Source organism: Nycticebus coucang, chromosome 3 (assembly GCF_027406575.1).
Source record: "Nycticebus coucang isolate mNycCou1 chromosome 3, mNycCou1.pri, whole genome shotgun sequence".
Taxonomy (NCBI): domain Eukaryota; kingdom Metazoa; phylum Chordata; class Mammalia; order Primates; family Lorisidae; genus Nycticebus; species Nycticebus coucang.
The window spans coordinates 19169162-19192761 of NC_069782.1; positions in this window are offsets into that span (position 1 = coordinate 19169162).

A 23600-nucleotide genomic window follows, 5' to 3' on the forward strand; every position below is an offset into this window, starting at 1 on the left:
TGGGAGGGGAAGGGTTTTCGGGTAGAGGAAGGGGTGAGAGCAAAGAAGGACTTCCGGGGATGTGAGATTAGGGTATTTTGAGAGTTGGTATCTCCCTACTTCTCTCCTCCTCCCTTGAAGGGCACACACCACCCCTCCCTTCTCCCCCGATTGGTTCAGTTTGCCTTTGAGAGTCCCACCCCCATGGCCACTGCTCCTCCCTCTCCCATCTCTGTTCCCATCCTTCCTCTCCTTATAAACCTTCATCCTGTACCTGTTACTGCCCTTTCCCCTTCAAAACTGGGAAGGATCTGTTTCCTTTTTTTTAGACAGAATCTCACTCTGTTGCCCTGGGTAGAGTGCCATGGTGTCATCATAGTTCACTGAAACCTCAAACTCCTGGGCTCAAGCAATCCTCCTGCCTCAGCCTCCTGAGTAGCTGAGACTACAGGTGCCCACCACAACTACAATGCCTGGTTAAATTTTTCTATTTTTAGTAGAGATGAGATCTCGCTTTTTGTCAGGCTGGTCTTGAACTCCTGAGATCCAGGGATCCTCCCACCGCAGCCTTCCAGGATGCTAAGATTACAGGTGTGGACCACCACGCCTGGCCAATTTGTTTTAAATTTACAAATCTCTCTGTACTTTTCATTGTAAAATAATTCAGTTATATTATAATCAAAAGGAGATTTTTAGCTGGGTACTATAGTTCAGTAGCTAGAGTGCTGGCCCTGCAAACCACCAGGGCAGTGAGTTCAAACCTCACCTGGGTCTGATTAAAAAGAACAAAAAAAAAAAAAAAAAAAAGGAGTTTTTAAAAATTCGATTACAAGTTGAGATTTACCCTATAATTGTGCTGTTTGCATAAAATTAAATAAACAAATTACTATATGGCAAAAAAAGCAATAAAACATTTGGAACATATAGAAGTCTCTAAAGTACAATCACAAAGCTTTTCTATAGTGATAAATGGGAGGTGGCTGCTGGCACAGAAATTACCTTGCATGCCTTATCTCCTTTCCAGGACCACAAGAAGCATTACTGAGCTATTCTGCCAATGTAAGGTACCACCATAGTTGGCACGAATCATAACCTAAGTTATTCCAAAGCTAGTGCATAAGTGCGTTGGTGGTATAGTGGTGAGCATAGCTGCCTTCCAAAGCTAGCGCATATGTGTATCTTAAGTTCAAATTTCTTTTTGCTTTATTTGAAGAACACATATGAGTCTATTCATAATGTAAATGAGAGGTTGTTGTAGTTGGTTCTCCAAGCACAATATTAATACAGTAATAATTGTTAAACAACTGCCGTGTGAAAGGCATTGCACTAGAGCCTTTGCATGTGTGAACTCCCTTAATGCTCACTTCAGCACTATCAGCAAGCCACATACCGATGATGAAATTGAAACACAGAGAAATTATATATATGGGACACTGTGCCTAAACCCATGAGGAACAGTTGTACAGCTGGACCATATTATAAATCATAAAGGATATATTAAGTTTAAAACCGTTTACCAACAATGCATAAAAAGGATTATATACCACAATCAACTGGGATTTGCCCCCAGGTATGCAAGGCTTGTTTGACATTCAAAAAGACCTAAAATAATGAGGACATAGAGAGGAAAGTTTAAATGAAATGTCTAAAATGATCAGTAGCTTATTGTTTTCTTGACCCTCACATTGTATCTCTCTTGGTTTCTCTACCTTTAGTCAGGTCAAGTTACCATACTGGAGAAAAGAGGGATAAATCCAGCAAGAAAGGAAATGTAGTTTTATTATATTTGTCACAAAGCCTGCCATGAGTGTAAACTGAGCTACCAAATTGTTTCAAGTTGTTTTAGTACAACAACTCTAGAACATTTAGGTCTTGAAATATATAACAATTAGCATAAAATTGTCAATAGTACTTATGGAAGTCTATTCATATCCTACAATTAGTTTGCGCCAGCTCAGAACTTTCATGATGTTTGAGCAGATAGACGCTTTCAAAGTGCTTTTTAATTAGTAAAGTTATAGCCATTTGAACATGGAAACTGGCATATTCTACATTTGAATATGAAAATCTGCACACTCTTTTAGCATTTATATACTGAGTCCTTCTTAGGCGGTGGGGCTGCAAAAATGAACAAGTTATAGACTTCATGTCCTCACTGATCCAGTAGGAGAAAGAATATAAGTTCATGAAAAATATCAAGCAAAGTAGAATAGAACAATTCATAACTGAGAAATAAAGTAAGTGATATGGAGAAATCTGAGAAGACTCATAAAAGATGTAGAGAGTTTGGTATGTGTATGTGATTGCGGAAAATTTTTCTAAGAGGAGGGAACAGCAAGAGCAAAGGCAAGGCATAGCATGTAAAGTGATCCAACGTGGAAACAATATTATGCTACTGATTTTTGAAAAGTAGTCCAATAGTGTAAATGCAATGTAAGATGTAGGGAGACACCTGATCCTCAAGTCCACAAAATAGTGAGTGGGATATGCTATAGACCAGTGAGCAGGCCAGTGCAGGGTGAGGCTGCATTTGGCATTGTTCTTATGAAAGCAGATTTCTTCAGAGAGTATAACCATCATACTAAGAACTTCTTCCTCAGTCCTCCTCCTTCAGCAACCACAATCCACAAAGCACTACTATGACAAAACTCTCCAAAACAGTAGTCAGCTGAAATAATAATAATAATAAAGATATAGTAGACTTGAAGAATAAAATTAGCAAGACTATTCTAATAGGCACATATGGAACACTGTGCCTAAGCTCATGATGAACAGTTATATAGTTACATAGGCCATATCTAATACATGATGCATCAGCAAATTTCAAAAAATTAGTATACAAGTAATGTTTAAAAAGAATTACACACCACAACCAAGTGGGATTTATCCACAGCATGCAAGGCTTGTTCAAAAATCAATCAGTGTATTGAAGACCAGGAGGTGAACCCAGATACTTATCGTCATTTGATTTTTGATAAGCCTATTAAAAATATATATTTGGGGAAAGATTTCCTATTCAATAAATGGTGCTGGGTGAATTGGCTGCTGACCTGTAAAAGCGAAACTGGACCCACACTTTTCTCCTCTAACAAAAATTGACTCTCACTGGTTAAAGGACTTAAACTTGAGACATGAAACTATAAAAATTTTTAGAGAGAGTGCAGGAGAAACGCTTGAAAAAAAAATTGGCCTGGGAGAATACTTTATGAGGAGGATACCCAGGCAATTGAAGCAACATCAAAAATATATTACTGGGATCTGATCAAATTAAAAAGCTTCTGCACTGCCAAGAACACACTAAGTAAAGCAAATAGACAGCCCTCTGAATGGGAGAGGATTTTCGCAAGTTATATTTCCAACAAAGGTCTAATAACCAGTATCCACAGAGAACTCAAACTTATTACTAAGAAAAAACCAAGTGATTCCATTTCATTGTGGGCAAGAGACATGAACAGAAGCTTCTCTGAAGAAGACAGGCGCATGGTCTACAGACACGTGAAAAAATGCTCATCATCTTTAATCATCAGAGAAATGCAAACCAAAACTACTCTGAGATACCATCTAACTCCAGTAAGAGTAGCCCACATCACAAAATCCCAAAACTACAGATGTTGGTGTGGATGTGGAGAAAAAGGAACACTTCTGCACTGCTGGTGGGAATGCAAGCTAGTACGTTCTTTTTGGAAGGAAGTTTGGAGAACACTCAGGGATCTAAATGTAGACCTGCCATTTGATCCTGCAATTCCTCTTCTAGGTGTATATCCAAAGGACCAAAAATCATTTGACAATAAAGATATTTGCACCAGATTGTTCACTGCAGCTCAATTCATAATTGCCAAGTCATGGAAGAAGCCCAAGTGCCTATCAACCCATGAATAGATTAATAAATTATGCTATATGTATACCATGGAATACTATGCAGCATTAAAAAAATAGGAACTTTACCTCTTTTATGTTTACATGGATGGAGCTGGAAAATATTCTTCTTAGTAAAGTATCTCAGGAATGGAAAAAAAAAATATCCAATATACTCAGTACTACTGTGAAACCAATTTATAATCACTCACATTTGCATATGAAAAATGAAACACAACTACAGCCCAGGATGAAGCAGGGAAAGGAAGGGAGAGGGGAAGGGAGGGGGATGGGGTTTTAGAGGGAGGGCTAGTAGGGGGACCACACCTATGGAGCACATTGCAAGTACAAGTTGGATCTATGAGGTGTAGAACACAAATGTCTTAATGCTGTAATTGGGTAAATGAGGTGAAAGCTATGTTGATTAGTAGGATGTAAGCACTCCCATTTGTACAAATAATCAACACATTGAATCCCATAATGGGATAAATGTATTTATGATCTATGTACAAATGACTTAATAACAAAAAAAATCAGGTATCAACAGGATAAAGAAGAAAATCATATATCCTATTAATATATTTAGAAAAAGCATTTGACAAAATTAAATACCCACTCATGATGAAAATTTTCGAGAGAAACTTCTTTAATTTGATAAAGAGTATCTACAATTAACCTACAGCTAACATTATACTTAATGGTGAGAAACTCAAAGTTTTCCCACTGAGCTCAGGAAAAAATCAAGAATCTTTCTTATGCCACTGCTTCTCAAAGTCATAATGGAAGTCCTAGCTAATGCAATAAGATGAGAAAAGGAAATAAAAGGTGTATATCTTGGAAAGAAAGACATAAAATTTTCTGTTGGTAGATGATATGACTGTCCATGTAAAAAATCTGAAAGAATTAACAAAAAACCTGCTGGAACTAGTAAGTAATTATAGCAAAGCTTCAGGTTAATATATAAAATCTATATAAAATCCAATCACTTTCCTATATATAATACCAGAAATAAACAAGTAAAATTTGGAATTAAAAACACAATACCATCTACATTAGCCCTTCCCCCCAATTAAATACTCAGTTTTAAATTTAACAAAATATTTGCAAGATCTTCATAAAAAAAAATAAACCTCAAAACTTATATGAAAGAAATCCAAGAACTAAATAAATGGAGAGATATTCCATGTTCATGGATAGGAAGACTCAATATTGTCTCAATATTGTCAGTCCTAACCAACTTGAGCTATAGATTCAACACTTTCCTGGTCAAAATCCTTGTAAGTTATTTAAGATATATAAAGAAACTAATTCTAATATTTATTTGTAGTGGCAAAATATCCAGAATAGCCAACACAATATTGAAGAAAAAGTTGGAAAACTGACAATCTCTGACCTTGAGATGTCTACAAAGCTACAGTAATCAAGACAGCGTTGTATTGACAACAGAATAGACAAGTGTGTTGATAGAACAGAACACAGAGCCCAGAAGTAGACCTAGACATATGTGGTCAGCTGTTTTTTTTTTTTTACAAAGATGCACGGGCAACTCAATGACAAAAAAATAGTCTTTTCGAGAAATGGTGTCAGACCAACTGGACATTCACACGCAAAAAAAAAAAAAGTCTAAATACAGATCTTACACCCTTTATAAAAATTAACTCAAAATTTATCATAGATCTAAAAGTAAAAGATAAAACTGTAAAACTCTTAGAAGATAACAGACAATGTAGATGACTTTGGGTTTGGTGATGACTTTTTAGATACAATACACAATCTATTGAAGAAAAAATTGATAAGATTGAATTAAAATTAAAATACTCTTCTAAAGATATTGTTAGAAAAACGAAATGACAAATCACATACTGGGAGAAAATATTTGCTAAAGGCATTGCCCTTCAACACAGGAAGGGATTAATAAATTGTGGTATATGTATACCATAGAGTATTTTATTACTCAGATATGCATAAGCGATGTATTCGTGGTCTATGTGTATATGACTTAATAAAAAAATATGGAGATTATATATCATTTGCAATAACCTGGGTGGAATTCAAGTTCATTCTCCTAAGTGTAGTGTTACAAGAATGAAAAAATAAACATCCAATGTGCCCAACACTAAATTGGAACTAGTAGATTATCACCTACATGCTCACATGAGAAAGGAACTCAGTGAGATTCTAGCAGGGGGAAGGGGACAAAAGAGGGACGGGTTGGGTAAATTCCCACCTAACAGGCATTAACACATGCACAGGAATGTGGTCACTACCTGTGGGACACACCTACAAATCAGACTTTAACCTTACAAACACAGACTATGCAATCTAATTTTTTGTACCCCTATGTTAATTTAAAATGAAAAAAAATTTTAAAACAGATCTAGTAAAATGTAGTTGATATACAGTAAACTACATATATTGAAAGTGAAAAAATTCTGTTATCCAAAATATATGAAAGATCTTTAAAATTCAACAATATGAAAGCAAACAACTCAATTTACAAATGGGCCAAAGACCTTAAGAGACCGTTTGATGAAGGTATACAAATGGTGAATAAGTATATTAGAAGAAGCTTCAAATCATATATCACCAGAGAAATGCAAATTAAGACAATGAGATACCACTACTATACACCTATTAAGATGGACAAAATCCAGAACGCTGACAATATCCAATGCTGGCGAAGATGTGGAGCAATAAGGACTCTTGTTTATCGCTTGTGGGAGTGCTAAATGGTACAGCCATTTATTACAATACAACACAGCTATTGCACTCTTTGGTATTTACTCAAAGCACTTAAATAAAAACTTACGTCCACATAAAAATCTGCCTTTTGCAACAATTTGGATGGGACTGGAGACTGTTATTCTCAGGGAAGCATCTAAAGATTGGAAAAACCAACACCACATGTCCTCCCTGTTAAACTAGAACTAACTGAAGCACACACTTCTTAGTGCTTAGAGGGAAGAAAACACAGAAATCAAGCAGGGGGGAGGGGGAAGGAATGAATGGGTGAAAACATACCTAATGGGAGCAATGACCGTTATCCGGGTGGCAGGCACACTTATAATCATGACTCAAGCATTATAAAATACTCCATGTAACCAAAAATATTTGTAGCCCCGTTATACTCAGAAATTAAAAAAAATAATAATCTGCACATGAATGTTAGCAGCTTTACTTATAATTGCCCAAACTTGGAAGCAACTCAGATATTCTTTAGTAGATGAATGTATAAATAAACTGTGGCACATCCAGACAATGAAACATTATTCAGTACTAAAAAGAAACAGGCTATCAAGCCATAAAAAGACGTGGAGGAAAAACTGAAATGCGGGTTACTTGTGAAAGAAGCCAATCTGAAAAGGCGGTAAACGATATGATTCCAATCACCTGACATTCTGGAAAAGAGAAAAGGACAAAGACAGTACAAATACCAGCAGTGTCCAGGGATGGAGGGGAGGGGGGCACACAGGATGCTCAGGGCAGTGACACTGCTCTGCCCTGGGATATTATAATGATGGATACAAGACCTCATAAATTTGTCCAAACCCACAGAATGCAGAACACCAAGAGCAAACCCCGATGGAAACTCTAGACTTGGGGTGATAATGATGTGTCAGTATAAATTCATGAGCTGTAGTAAACGTATCACTCTGGTGGGGGATGTTGACAGTGGGGGAGGCTCTGCATGTGTGATAGTGGTTACCAGATAGAAAATCAATGTGAAATGTGTAGGGATGGTAGGGAAGGAAGGCATAGTCCTTGCTCTTCAGGGTCTTACATGTAACACAGAGTCCTGAGAAATTGCATTGCTTTAAAAAATATATCAAATACTGAAATAAATGAATGCAATCTTGAAAAGTGGGAGTGGACTTTATTTTAGCACACTACCCAGCATACAGTAGATATTCAATAAATGAATGCTATGCGGATTTTGAGCCCAAAAATATTTAATGTGCTTAAAGGAAACATTCCAAAGAGTTTGGGATTTCATATAGATATTTTACAGGTTATTCTTTGGGAAAGTGGGTTGGCTGGAGTAGAACAATTTCCAAAATGATGATAGCGTAAAAATAGCAGATGTACAAATGTTGATAGAGTTCGCAGTTGTGCTTGTTAAACTCTCTCTCTGGAACGTTCTATAATCCTCTCTCTGCGGTATCTTTCTCCCAACTTATTTCAAACATTCATATGGCTTTGCTCAAAATAAGACAAGTATTTCCTGAATCGTTTGACATTCAGCTGTTGCTGAAGATGTTAAAACTACAAGCAAACCTGCTAATCATCCACAACAAAGCAGCTTAATCCCGGTTGACCGGCGATTTGTTTTGGAGCCTTTGGAGCAACAGAGAGATTCAAGTTTATGAAAAGAGGTAAATAGTGGGTTAGAGATTAGAAGCAGAAAAAAGGAAAAGACTTCTTTTCCCCAGACCACACACCGATAGGGAATCTTCCTTGAGCAATTGTTCAAGAATGTTTCATGTCTCACCCCCTCCCATCCCCTGTGCTTCTCCACTGCCCATTCCTCCCCCCCCCCAGCCACAGAAGGCTTGATTGGCACTTGTCACCACTGATAGAGAGAGGAAGATGCTTCAGGAAGGGGGGGGGGTAACGAGGAGGCCTCCGCCTCGTCAAAAGCAGCGGTAGTCAAAAGATGATTCCTTCTGTCTGCATGTGTGTTCTGTCTCCCTCTAAATTATTCAAATCTGGGTGGCATCGAGGATAACTGGCATTTTGACACAGCTTAAGGGATTGTCTCACTAACACTATTGAACTGAAGCTGCCACCCTTTTAAAAAAAATGTATAGAGAGAAATCTTTGGTATAATCTGTTATGTCTATAAATGAAAGGCAGTTTCATGCAAAAGGCCTTCAATATTTTTAAATAATTAGATTCATTTTTAACTTATTGTTTTGTTCCATCCATCTACAAGTATAATCTTTATTAGCTTAAAAAAGGGAAAAGCTCTCCCTTGGGCTTCTTTAAAGAATATGCATAGTAGCTTGGGATATGTTGGTGGGTTACAAAGCTGAGGCAGCTGTAGAGAAGAAAGGTCTGGAATGTCTCAGAAAAGGTTGTCTTTGTCAGAACTATCTTTGGCTTGTGGAAGGAGCTTTGGACTAGGAGTTAGGGTGACTTGGTTCTAGCTCCAGAGAGACTACTGCCAGTTGTGAGGCCTTGGACGAGTCCCAGAATCACTCTGGGCTACAGGCAGTAGATAGGAAGTCCCCGCCTCTTTCCAGCTTTAGAATCATGTAATTACTGAGTTGTTCTTTTACTTATTTCAGTAACATACTGCCCTTCATTGTCCTTTGTGGATGGAAACATTTGGTGGAATTTTCAAACTTTAGTTTAATCAATAGCAATTTATTGGTGCCTTTGTAGCAGACAGAGTGCTGGGTGCTTTGGGGGAGGGAGGACAGACAATGGGGGTGCCAATAGGAAGGTGTGTTGTCTGGATCCTGCTCTCAAAGACGTCACAGTTCTTATTTCCTTTTCTTGCTTTACTTTCCTCTTTCCTGTTAGTAAGAGGTTCTAAAAATTGGGTTGCTAAAGTTACCAAATAAAAATACTAGGATGCCTAGTTAAGTGAGAAATGTAAATAAATAACAAATATGGGTTTTGCAATATTAGTACACACTAAAAAATTATCTGTTTACCTTATATTTCCATTTACTGGGTATCTAGTGATTTCTCTGGCAGTTCTTAAACAAAATCACCTGTGTTTCCTTCAAATGCTAGAAAAATTTAACTCTTCCAAGAATTTATTCGTTTTGAGTAAAACTGAGTCCAGGAGAAAATAATGAATATATTTTTTTTATATGGTAGGACATTTTATTCATGCACTTAACAGATCTGTTTTGAGGGCCTACTATGTGCTGGGAATTAGGCTAAGTCCTGGGCCCACAGTCTGAGCAATAAAAGAATCACGTGACAACATTTTCTGTGGAATATTTGTGATGTTAAAAATTTCCTGTAGAAATGAATGAATGGCCCTTGATTAGAATTTCTGTACTAACAAATCATGAAATTAATTTCTATTTAAAGCTTATTGGGAAAATCAACTTCTGTGATGGAATTATATGTTGGTTAATCTGGTTTACTGTTGAATATCTTTAATTTCAAGAGAAGTACGAATGTCAGGTTCTTTTAATACTTTTATATGGCAACACAGAGGTCGATCTACCACTTACTGAAGCCTGAGGAAATTAAAGGAAAAAATAAGAATTTATAATAGCCTAACAGCCAAGTTTGAGACATCTAAAAGTATAGGCTGTTTTATTATTTATTTAAAAATTAGGCTATATGTAAAAAGAAAATACTCATTATTTTTAAGTACCCCAAGATGATTAGAAATAATGTAAGAAAATAATAAAGAATTAGTATTTTTAGGTATTAGGAATAAAATCCTGTTATGTAGGGTCAGAGAGATGTAAGTCAACATCTCTGCTTCCTCACTTTCTAGCTGATGCAAGTTACTTAATAGTCATGGGCATAATAACGGATATTACTTAACAATCACAAGAATAATAGTGCTAATGTTAGTGATAATCTATTCAGCACTTTTATGTGTCAGACACCCTTCCAACCAATGTGTACACATTGAGTCGGTTCATCTTAATTTCTCTATGCTTCTGTTTTCTCATCTAAAAATACTGAAAAGGATTAAGGATTAAGGATTGTGATGAGAATTATATGAAATAAATTCATGTCACCTCAACAAATGCTAGTTATTGTTAATAACATTAGCAACAGTGATAGTTTGACTTCTTTCTTTAACTGTAAACTATCTGCTTTATGCATTATTCTCTCTCTCTCTCTCTCTCTCTCTCTCTCTCTATATATATATATATATATACAATTTTTTTTTTTTTTTTTGCAGTTTATGGCCGGGGCTGGGTTTGAACCCACCACCTCTGGCATATGGGGCCAGCACCCTATTTCTTTGAGCCACAAGTGCTGCTCCCCCTTTTTTTCTTTTTTTTGAGACAGAGTCTCACTCAGAATGCCATGCTATCATAACTCACAGCAATCTCAAACTCTTGGGCTCAAATGATCCTCTTGCCTCAGTCTCCCAAGTAGCTGGGCCTATCGGTGCCTACAACAATGTCTGGCTAGTTTTTCTACTTTTAGTAGAGACTAGGTCTCACTCTTGCTCAGGCTGGTCTCAAACTCCTGAGCTCAAGCATCCACCCACCTGGGCCTCCCAGAGTGCTGGGATTACAGGTGTGAGCCACTGTGCCTGGCCAGCCTCAATATTTTAAAATACCGTAGAGATATCTTTGTGTCCTGTGTTCAGAAACTGTGTGACGGGACTGAAGAAACAATTCAAGAGGGAGACGGTAGTTGAACGAGATCATCTCTAAGACTTTTTTCTTTTGCAGCTCTCATTCCATAAATTAGAAAAGTGGATCTACTGTGGAAATGAACAGAAAGTAAAAATAGCCTTTTCTTACTTTCTGCCTCATTGCCCTCCTTCTTTGGGGCATGTAGGAGAGATGGCTGTGTAGTGTCTGCTTTTGAGCCCCAAACCTGAGCTACCTGTCACAATCCACAGGCTGACCACGTAATCCACATAAAAGAAAGACACGCCTGCTTCTGTCATCTGATGCTGGGTAGAATTAGAAATAGCTAAGACATACTCGAAGGTCTGAGGCAGCAGTGCCCCAGATACTGAGGTCTTGGAATTTGCCAGTCGTATTTTTATCGCCCCTAATTCGAATCCCTGTGCTCAGTATTAGGGTAGCCAAAGAACATAACGTGAAGTGAATACACAGGCCGTCACTGTCACTTCAAATGGTTTTATTGTCTGTGGCTAAAACCAGAGTTAGGCTACTTTCCCTGACTGCAGGAAGAGTAGGATTCTAGCGAGGAGAAAGGAGGGATTTTTCTTAAATAAGTGTAAAGGGACCAATGAGTGGCACGGACAAGAAATGTATCAGGATTTCAGCAGAGGGTGAGACTCCCAGGAGCTCTGAGGATGGGTAATGTCAGCAAGGACCTTCACACAGAACCGGGAAGGGCTGGGTGGTGAGAGGGTGCGCCAGGACAGCGTCCCAAGGAAGGAAAGGCTGTGAGCCCCTGGAGAGAGACAATGATGCTCTAACACACCATGCTCCAGGCCAGATTCCCTGAGCAAAAAGCATCTGGGGAAGGTTTCCAGCAGGGAAGTGTCCTGCACAGCCCATGGTGATATACCCGGAAAGGGCAGGGCATTCTAGAGTGAGCAGTGACCCAAGAAAGAGAGTTAGATCCAGATTTTTTTTTTTCTGAAGCAGTTTAACAACTATATTTGAGCATTTACGATGTGTTCTGGGCAAGAATTTTAAAACCATTGTTAACCAGACAGTCTTGCTTGGAATAGGAGGACATGGTATTTGACCTCTGTGTGACCTTGGGGAATTAAAATAAGCATCTCTGGATTTGTTTCTGCATCTGAAAAATGGGACTGAAATGGCCTGCTCTGCCTTCCATAGGGGATTCTATCTTATGAAGACAAATTGAAAGGCTCTTCCAAAGAGATGAAAGCATTGTTTTCTAGCAGAGGGGATTCTGGCTCTGAATGTCACATTTTATGGTGTAAAAAGAGATGAGAGGAAACAGAAGATTATTGTATCTCTGGCCCCAAACCTGTAAAAAGAAGGCAATCATTACTCCCCAGAACTGTTACTTAAAGAATTGCTCTCCTGGAATCCAATTTTAGTGTTTCCAGGGACCATAACAAAGGCTCATACTAACAGGAAGAGAGAGAGACAGTGAGAAAATTGACTTGGTTTCTTTGCCACTAGATTCTCTCTCAGGACCAGTGTTCCGTAAACTTAACTGCTATTGGCAGAACTCTCTCAATAAGAGATTAATCCAATGTCATTGTTACCATTTGATATGGTGGGGTACAGAATCTGGAGGCCAGATTCTGTTTCCTCTCTAGGAGGAAAGGAAGGAGTCATTTCAGATATTACTGTCTTCTTAGAAAATTTGGAAATTTGCAGCAGAGGAAATGTTAGTCCCAGGTCTATCTTGCTCATCCAGCATTTTCAAACATTCTCACCGAGTCCTATGTTCCAGGGCTTGGGCATGTTCATCCTCTCCCAAGTGGACAGCACAGCACAGCTTTATTCTGGACAGAGCTAGATTGGAGGATGCACTCAGGTGACCAGTCACATGGGCCACTTGCTCTCCTCTGGAGGGCACCAGTCTTCAAATCCCAGCCTTTAGGCAAGGTGTGAAGGGCAGAGAAGACTCTTATGCAGGATTACTGCCTTTTATAAACAATGTCTGGGCAGAGAGAGATGAAAAAAGAATATATCTTCAGGGATTAAGGCATTTGAGTTGATCAGTGGCTGTTACCCATCTGTTAGGTTACCCATCTCTTCTCCAGTGGGAGGAACACATCAGGAATGGGGTAGGAGGCCAGAAGGGACACTCAAGTAGAGTCTCTCCATGCAGGGAAAACCCTGACAAATATTTTATTAGCACCAGTACTTGTATCAGCATCATTATCCATATCAGTGTCAGTATTAGTATTAGTATCGATATTCATATTAATATAATCAAGTATGAGTATAATAAAACATCTAGAACGTTTTAGCACTAATAGGGACTCAAGAGATGTTTAGTTTTGTTTTGATTTTTCCTGTTCACTGAAATTTTCCCTTCTGTTTTGGAGAAAGAGTGATACTTTCTCTGCCATGCAGTGTTTATTAAGAATCATTTGATTAAATCAACTATTTTTCTTAAATAAGTGAAGAGGGACTTAAAAGATTCTTGGGTAAGAGGAACATTAAATAATAGATTCATTCTTGGGGAACACGGGATAGCTTTTTGCAGAGAAGGGAACATCTTTTGACAGCTTTGCAGAGGTTTGGTCCAGGAGAGATGTAGAAGTAGAGAGATCAGGGTATCTGGGGGTGGCGGCATGGCATGAGGAAAAACTCCTTCTCTCCAGGGCCGAGCCTTGGAGAGATGCAACAGAAATGGTGGTTAAACATTTCAGGAGACTGGTCAGTGAAGTAGGAGGAAGTCACTTGCATTTTCCATGGATTCCCATTGTGCTAATAGTTGTTTCCACATAACCAATAATGGCAGTGGGACCTTCCATCTTAAGATCCATGCCTGTGGACGATCTTCTCTCTGTGGATATGATTCTGATACGTTCCTACCTCAGCAATCTTATTACTCAGGATACATTTTTTAAGTGTTAGCTTGATGCCCCAGTTTTTTAAATACAGGATGTCACTTGAGGGGTAAACCAGACCTTGGTGTGGGAGGAACTGAACTATTTTTTTTTTTTTTTTGAGACAGAGTCTCACAATGTCACCCTCAGTAAGTGCTATGGCAACATAGCTCATAGCAACCTCCAACTCCTGGGCTCAAGTAATTCTCTTGCCTCAGCCTCCCAAGTAGCTGGGACTATAGCACTCTTCACAATGCCTGGCTATTTTCTGTTGTAGTTGTCATTGTTGTTTAGCTGGCCCAGGCTGGGATCGAACCTGCCAGAGTCGGTATACGTGGTTGACGCCATAACAACTGTGCTATGGGTGCTGAGCCTGGAACTGAACTATTGATACCAAAATGAAGGGGGATCTAGTCAGTGGAAACTGCGTTTATCACTAGTGTAGACAGGGTGATGGTCAGGCCATAGTTTGCTGCCTCAGTCTTCCCCTCGTGAAGCTAGTCATCATTCAACAGCCTTCATGGAATATCTTTAGTAGGCCCAAAATCGTCTCCACAGGAAAAAAACAGAGTGAGACAACCCAAGTGCCCATCAATCCATGAATGAATTAATAAACTGTTATATATGTATACTATGGAATACTCTAAAGCCGCAAACACAGAGACTTTGCATCTTTTATATTTACATAGATGGAGCTGAAGAACATTCTCCTCAGCAAAGTATCTCAAGAATGGAAAAGCAAGGATCCCTTGTACTCTATACTAATTTGAAATGAGTAGATGAAAACCATGGGGCCACGTGAAAGAAAAACACAATTAAATTCAAGAAGGGCAGAGGGGGGAAAGGGAAAGGGGATTTGGTGAGCTACAACCCAACAGGTACAATGTGGGGTATATGGATTACCTCCTGGGTGATGGGCGCATCTACAACTTGGGCTTTACCTAGCAAATGCAAGCAATTTAACCTTATGTATGTACATCATATGTACCCTTATATTAATCTGAAAATTTTTAAAAAGCTAAATAAGAAAATGAGGGTGGGAAACTACAGACTTGTACCATTGAACTGAACAGTGGGGTTTTTCTATTTATGTTCTACAACATCAAAGACGCCTATCTTCTAAGACTAAGCATCCTGTCATGGCAACTATGGTGAAATTATTGAGAGAATAGGCTCCTTGGTCAAACTGGAAGAGACCAAGTTCATTATTAGCATTTACCCAGGTGCAACTCAAGTCACCTGCATAATAAATTAGATGTTATATATATAAAGTGCTCAGAATGGTATAGAGCTCTTTTAAGGAAGTGCTTCAAGAGTGTTAATTAAGGTCATGGTTTGTTTTTTTTTTTAGTTGTTGGGGATTCATTGAGGGTACCAAGAACCAGGTTACACTACTTGCCTTTGTTAGGTAAAATTTCCCTTATAGTTGTGTCCTGTCCCCAAGAGGTGTGTCACACACTGTGACCCCCAACCCCCCTCCCTCTTCCCTCTTTCTGTTCCCCCACCCCCTGCCATGTACTAGAATCAATTGTCCTCACATCAGAATTGAGTACATTGGATTCTTGCTTCTCCATCCTTGTGATGTTCTAGAATAATGTTTTTCAACTCCATCCAGGTTAATACAAAAGATGCAAAGTCACCATCTTTTTTGTGGCTGAATAGTATTCCATGGTACATATACCACAGCCTGTTAATCCATTCCTGGATTGATAGGCATTTAGGTTGTTTCCACAATTTGACCAGTTGTCAATGATCAGGTGAATGCACGTAAACCGTGATTATCAACCTCAGATGGTCCTGGTTGTTAATCACGGTTTACGTCCTATCACCTGATCACTGGCAAACGGCTAGAACTGGAAAAGAAGGCGGTTTGCTTTTTCTCGGCTCATGTATTGTATTATCAACCCATGGAAGATAATGAAGTGCATGAAATTCCTGTTGTCAACCCCAGACTCAGTCCACAAGGAGAGAGCTCAGATGTCAAACACAAATTATGGGGAGAGGAGACTGCAGAGACCATGGCCAAAAACGCAACAGCACACCCGCAACAACGTGAAACTTTCTCGTGAGTTTGCTTTATCTCCCTCGGTTCTTCTTAACAGTTTTTCCTATTTGCTTCTTGGCTTTCTTTTTTGGTTGCTGTTGTTTGCATTCTTTTTTAGAGATGGAGCCTTGCTACGTTGCCTGGGATAGTTACAGGGGTCCTCAAACTTTTTAAACAGGGGGCCAGTTCACTGTCCTTCAGACCATTGGAGGGCCGGACTATAGTTTAAAAAAAAAACAAAAACTATGAACAAATTCCTATGCACACTGCACATATCTTTTTTTGAAATAAAAAAACAAAACGGAAACAAATACAATCACACTGCCTGCCACATGTGGCCTGCGGGCCGTAGTTTGAGGACCCCTGGTAGAACTTCTGTGCTTAAGGGATCCTCCATCCTCTGCTTCTGGAGCAGCTGTGGCTTCAGGCAGTGCCACTGCATACAACTTTTGATTCTTCACACTCATTTTTCACACCAGTATGTATAAGCTCTTGGAGACATGAAAAGTGGTGCAATCACACAGAGAGTCAGGGGTGATGAAGGAGTGCTGACCGGTCTTGCTGGGATGACTTCTGTTTTGCTGGTACTGAGGCCCTGTGCTTTGCTATGTCATTGAAGCATGAACAAGCTTCACATTCTTCAGCTTTAGACACCCCAGCTCCCCTTCAGACTTAAGAATGTACATGTCCACATTAATTCAAGCCCTTCCAGAGTCTAGCTAGCTCGTTTGAGGCAAGTTGCTTAACCTTTCTCCAATAAAGAGATTTTTTTTTAATTGCATGATTTAAAGTGAAGGTAATCTTGAGTTAGACCCCTGGAAGTTAGACCCCCATGGGTTCCAATCATGACCCTATAGTTTACTTGAGCTTGGGCTAGCAATTCTCTGAGTGTCAGTTTTTTCTGTGAAATGGATATTGAGAGGATAAGATGGGCTCTCCTATGGAAAGCACCTAGTACCTGGCACATAGTAAGCCTAAGAATTCTTTAGCTTTGAGCAAAACTGCCTTTTATTCTGGCCAAACATTGGTTTTTATTCAGCATTTTAAATTGCAACCTTATTTTTGCATTATCTTTTTACTTGTGTAACTTTAATCATATCATTTAAAAGCATAGATTATCTTGAATATATATATATATATATATATATATCATGTAGAATAGCAAGGTTACTGAAGACTCTAGAACACCTATGAGGCCAAATGTTTGCTGTTAAACTAAGAAGGATGCCTGTGCAAATTATACACACTATCTTTCAGGACAGCCAAATGGAGTAGGTGGTCAGAGCAAGTGTTCCTTTTACAGAAGTATTCCAGCTAATAAGTAAAAATAGAATAATAGCATTAACACTTTGCCGTTTCATCTCCCCATGATGAACGGACATAAACATTGATTTTTGGTGGCTCTCCATGAAGTAGACTTTCCCTTCCCCCTCCCCAAACGAGATCTGAGTCTGCTCCACCAACTTACTAGGAATATAGGGAACGGAGGAACACATTCAATGCCACGGGAGACATGGAGCCAGCAAAACTCAAACTATGTGGTCTTTGAGACATAAAAGAACAAATAAGGGTGGCGCCTGTGGCTCAAAGGAGTAGGGTACCAGCCCCGTATGCTGGAGGTGGTGGGTTCAAAACCAGCCCCGGCCAAAAAAAAAAAAACAACTGCAAAGAAGAAATAACTTGTTTCTTCAACAACATTAAAAACATTATGAGAAAAGAGATGAAAGGCATATAAATTTAAAAAGTAAAAAAATATATCCACCAATTGCACTGTATGGGTCTCCTTTTGATCCAAATGTGAACAAACTGTAAAAATGAAACACGTCGGCAGATATTAAAGAATAATAATACTGAGGAATAATTGTTAATTTGGGTGGGTAATAAGGATATTGAAGTTATATTTTTTAAGAGGTTGCCTTTATGGAAAGAAAAAATATAATAAACATTAACCTCATCTCATACCACGCACAAAGTTTAGTTCAAAATGAATCAAATATTTAATTATAAGAGTTGTAACTGTTAATATTCTAGAAAAAAGAATGGGAGAAATTTTCATGACACTGGGTTAGGCAAAATTTTCTTAAATGGGATAGAAAATATACTCTTTGTGAAAGAAAGAAATTATAAGATGTACCTCATTTTTCTTTTAAATTGCTTTTCAAAGACAGTGTTCAGGAAGCAAAAGGGTAAGACCTTCTGGGAAAATAGTTGCAAACTGTCTGATAAGTGAAAGTGTATTCATCATCTATTACTATTCAACCAGCTATCCCCACACATAGCTGCAGAAAACTACAAAATAAATTACCTGTCATTGTTTCTAAAAGGGTGTAGGACTGGCTTAGCTGGACTGTTTGGAATTCAGCTGTGTTGTTACCTAGACATCGTTTTCAAGGCTGGAGAATAGACAGCTCCTTGCATTCACACGTTTGGTGGCAGGTCAGTTTCTTGCTGGATATTGGCTAGATGTCTCCATTCTTTAAGGCATAGCCCAGTTCCTAGGCTGCGAGGCAAAAGGCTTCTCTCAGAGCTAGTGATCTGAGCGGGACAACATCTAAAATGTTAGCCACAGTCTTCATAACTTAATCTTTTTTTTTTTTTTTTTTTTTTTTGCAGTTTTTGGCCCAGGTCAGGTTTGAACCCACCACCTCCAGTATATGGGGCTGGCGCCCTACTCCTTGAGCTACAGGCACCGCCCACCCATAACCTAATCTTAGAAGTAACACGCTACTGAATGAGGTCCCTCCAAAATCCATATGTTGAAGTCCTAAGCCTCAATGTAACTGTATTTGGAGACACCACTTTTAGGAGGTAATTAAGGTTAAATGAGGTCATAAGGGTGGGGTCCTAATCAGAGAGAACTGGTGGCTTTTGGAGAAGAGGAAAAGTCACCAGATGTTCATTATTTATTGAACATTTTTGGATAAACAAAATCTCCACACACATACACAAAACCTTTGTGGTCCACCTTCCTTTAGGAATAGAGGGTGAGTTACTCCAAGATGGGATATAAACAATGGTAGCAGAAGAATGGACGTAACAGGATATAGCATACAGAAGAGGCAAAGGGATTTCTCAGGCAGTGACCATGAGAAATCCTGGGTTGACGGCCCTGCACAGTGACAGAGGAAGCCGTTTCCACATGAGCAGGACCAGAAGTGGCAGAATACATGAAGAAAAAAATATTAAGAAGTGATTTACAGTTCAGTGGTGAGTTTGGGAAGAATCACAAATATAGAAATACAGAAAATGATGCAGATGAAAAATGAAGTGGTTGACTCGAGATAAAAGTTGGGCAAGGAAAAACTGGAATTATAGATCATAACCTGACTCAGCAATGCACATTATTTACCTAGACAAAATGATGCAAATATTCAATATTGATTTAACCAAAAATTGTGATAGCACTATAATTTGGAATGATGGGACAGAGAGTATAGACAGGAGGAACCCAAAAGTGATAAATTGTCATTTTTCAAATTAGAAAGATAATAGAAAATGCCTAAAATTGAAATAGCAGAAGGAATATATATATACACACACACACACACACACATATATATATTTAATGGAAGAAATAGCTAAGAGATCAGGATGGGGTTGTCATTAAAGAACAGGGCTGAGGACAGTGGGACAGGGGACTGCTGGGTTTGTTTAAGCACAGTCTGTTTACCTTATCAAGCTATGTGCACATATAATTCTACAATGAATGGAAATTTTAACTTCATTAAGAAAAAACTAAAAATCACAATGGTGAAAACACTTGTTTCCATGCCATACATAGAAGTGTAGCTACTGAGTAGAAAGTTCTAGCCAGGCCTGGAGGGTTGACTAGCCAGCAGGTGAGGTGGAGCAATGAAAAGGGGTCATCAAGGAAGAGCTGAAAGGTTGAGACCCTCTAATCTCCTGGGAGATTATTGGAGGACTGAGAGCTTCTCCACAGAGTGTCCTCTGAGCGCTCTTCTTTGATAAACGGTCCAATTCTGTGGCTCAATGGTGGCCGTTGTGTATGGGTTAGACATGGGGTATTGTACCCTGTTTCCCCGAAAATAAGACAGTGTCTTATTTTAAGGTGTGTTCCCAAAGATGCACTAGGTCTTATTTTCAGGGGACGGTCTTATCTTTCCTGTAAGTAGGTCTTATTTTCAGAGGATGTCTTATTTTTGGGGAAACAGGGTAGAATAGATGACACTTGTAGAATGTTATTGGCTTGAAAATCATCTTTTATTAATCTTCTAGCCTAGGGATTATATGACCTACACTAACAAATGGAGATCAGAGAAAGAAACTTTGCTGGAAAGGTACAGACATGTGCAGCTTTCTAGTTACATATTTTAAATTTCAAATGGGAGTCCATTCGATTCTCCATTATGTCTGCTAAAGTTTATTACAATTAAGACATATGTATTACGTAATATTTCTTATGTAATGAAATTAGTGAATTGGAAACTATTGAAATTTTAGGGAAATTTTGTGACATAAACAATCTGCCTCTTCAAGTATACTTTATTTGTACATTATGTAAATTAAGAGGACATTATGATGAAAGGGTTTGGTTGACACCGACATTTCATATTCTGCTGGTAACCTCTCCCCCCAAAACCACTTTAGGGAGTTGCATTAATGATCCTCAAATTTGATTATTTATTCATCTTACTCTTCTTTTTACCAAACTCCAGGAGAAATACTGTGGAAAGGAAATTTCTTAACAAAATCACTTTAAAACATTAATGGTCAGTCAAAACACAAACAAAAAGACTTTCACTTTGTTTCTATGAAAATGAGATTAGAAAAACAGCGAACTGTGATCATGAGGATAATTCTTTCTTACTTTAATAGCTGAGGGCTTTTATAAGGAAAGACACAGCCCATTTTACATCACACAGAATTTAGCATTGCCACCTGCTTTGAGGGACAGCAAAACTGAGCAAAAATAACAAAAATGAATGCAAGAAGTTACCCCCAAGAGGATCTGTTCAAAGATTAAAGTGGAGAAATAAAAACACATTTTCTTTTGCAAAAACCAGCAAAGAATGAAATTGCCATTGTGCTGAATGTTTTCCTAAATTGAGTCTGACCAGAGTTCAAGAAAGATGCGTCGAAGATGAGGCCAAAAAAATTACTCTTTCTGGATAAAAAAATAAAAATTAAAAAAAATCAGTCTTAATTCCCTTTATCATAATCTACCTTTGTCATTGAACTGTTACATTTTTCTTTAGTCAACAACAGCGTAAAAACAAATTTATTGTCGATCTCAAAATTGTTTTTCGTGGGGTGTAAAAACGCTCTGTGGTTTATATAAATGTAGTAATTCTCTAGATTACCATTTCATGGTACACTGCACACCAAAGAAAGCAACCTGTGTCTTTTACGCAAGAGTGTGGGTGGGTGGGGAGGTCAGAAGGGAGGCGGTGTGGGGAGCCGTCAGCCCCAGAAGTAATCAGATAAAGCTAGTGGCTTGGTATTAGTGTGTTAGCTTTGTCTAAGTCCTAGCATCTTCAATGGGCCAGCCCCTCTTCATTTGTCACCCCAGCGCACCTTTTGTGCAAATAATTTCCCATTGGTATTACCCAGAGCTTGGAGTCGATGGCCGACTAGCCTCTTTGCTTGCACCATTATTTCCAGCAAGCTTGCTACATCTGCAATAAATCCTGCAGGATTTGTGGGTGGACTGAGGAAGGACGAGTGACAGAATGGGGTGATAAGGCCTGGATTTGGCTGAAACAAAACCTATTCCTTTCTGGCCTGCTGCAGCTGAATCATAGTGTCCGAAGACTTGATGTGATCAAGTTTTTACTAGCGGTTACAGGGAGTTCAAGCAAGTTAAAAATGGGGCCCAGGAGCATATCTCTCATATCCTATAAAGCTTGCTTCTGAGTACGGGTGATGAAAATCTCTCTTGTTTCCGTCTTTTTATGTTGTGGTGGTTGTAGAAAACAGTGGATATTCAAGACGATGACTCAGATGTGCCAAAGAACTGTTTTAAGGGATAGGGCCAGATGAAAAGGCAATCTCTGGCTTTAGCTCACTGGTGATTTTCAGGTAGTTTAATCAAAATTTCTCAGCTTGGTTGCAGAGCAGCTGTGAGGAGCTCTTCAAAGCAGAGTTGTTTTTAAGGAAGATCAAATCCATGGCTGTCATGTTGTAGACATTTTCCTCCTCTTGGATTTTATGTTCTCTTTAATCCAGAAAAGCTCAAATTGCAAGTGGTGTCTGTTTATCAGCCATGGCTCATTATGTCTACCTGCATATGTGTGCGTGTGTGTGTGTTTCAACATGTGGAGGAAGGGACGCAGTGTGGCTTTGGAAAGGCATGGCACACCAGACTCTGGTAGTTGCATAGATATTCTGCAGTGGTGCTTGGATGTGAGGCTCCCCTGGTAGGACTTTGTATTAGTCAGAATAGTCTGAGTTATGTCTTGATACCAAACAACCCTAAATTTTCAGAGGCTTGTAACAAAAAAAGTTGGTTTTTAACTAACCTGTGTCAGTCCAGGGTCAGTGGTATTCTGTGGCGTTTGCCTGCACCCTAGGACATAGGTGGATGGAGAAGCCCCTTTCTGGGACATTGCTTGCCTCATGGCAGTGGGAAGAGGGACAATGACAAAACACCCGATGATTCAACACTTATACTTACAAGAGGCACTTGTCACTTCCACTCACATTTCCTTGATCAAAGCATATCCCAGAGAAAGAGATTCCAAATGGGGAAACTAGGACTGGTTGAAGGCATAGTGGGTAAACTCTCTGGCAACCCTCACGTTCCTCATTTGCAGTGTGGGGGAATCAAAGGCCCCTGCTTCCACTCAGTGGCACCTTGAGGCAGAGGGAGATGCTTTAGGGCAGAGGATGCTGTAGGGTCATCATAATACGGCTGGCAAATGGGAAGTTCCCACTGGTTGGGAAAAGTGAAGGAAAACCAAAGAACCCAGAATAAATCATTGTTGAATTATTGCTTACACTTCATGTAAATTAAAAATAAATTTGTTCCTCCTTTCATGAGGAATAGAAGTGACTTTTTAATTCCCCTTTTTTGTGTGAAATATAACTTATAGAAAAGATGCAAAGAGATGAATGTATTACAGCAGTGATTTTCAACTAGTGTGTTATGGCACACTGCTTGTGCTGTGAGAGGATTTTAGGTAGGCTGTAACAAATGTTAAAGATCATGAATAGTTTTCTAAAGAAGTTCAAAGCACAGAAGTATATTCTGGTTTTTATTCTTTTTCTTTTTTTGATCAACATAATTCAAGTGTGGTGTGAAAGTTTAACTACAGGTTCAAGTGTGCCACGAGCTAAAAAAGGTTGAAAAATATCATATTATAGAGATAACACCTGTGCAAACTACCACTCAAAAAATAGGACATTGCCAAAATCCCAGAAGCCCCAAAGTATCCTTTCCCAGTAAAAACTCCCTTATTTTGGACATTTTGTATCTTGAGATGTTAGTATTTCTTGATCACTTCCAGGAGTCTTGTGGTTGAGTCTCTGGGGTTTTCTAAGTTTATAAGATCATATCATCAGCAAAGAGCAAGTGTTTGACCTCCTCTG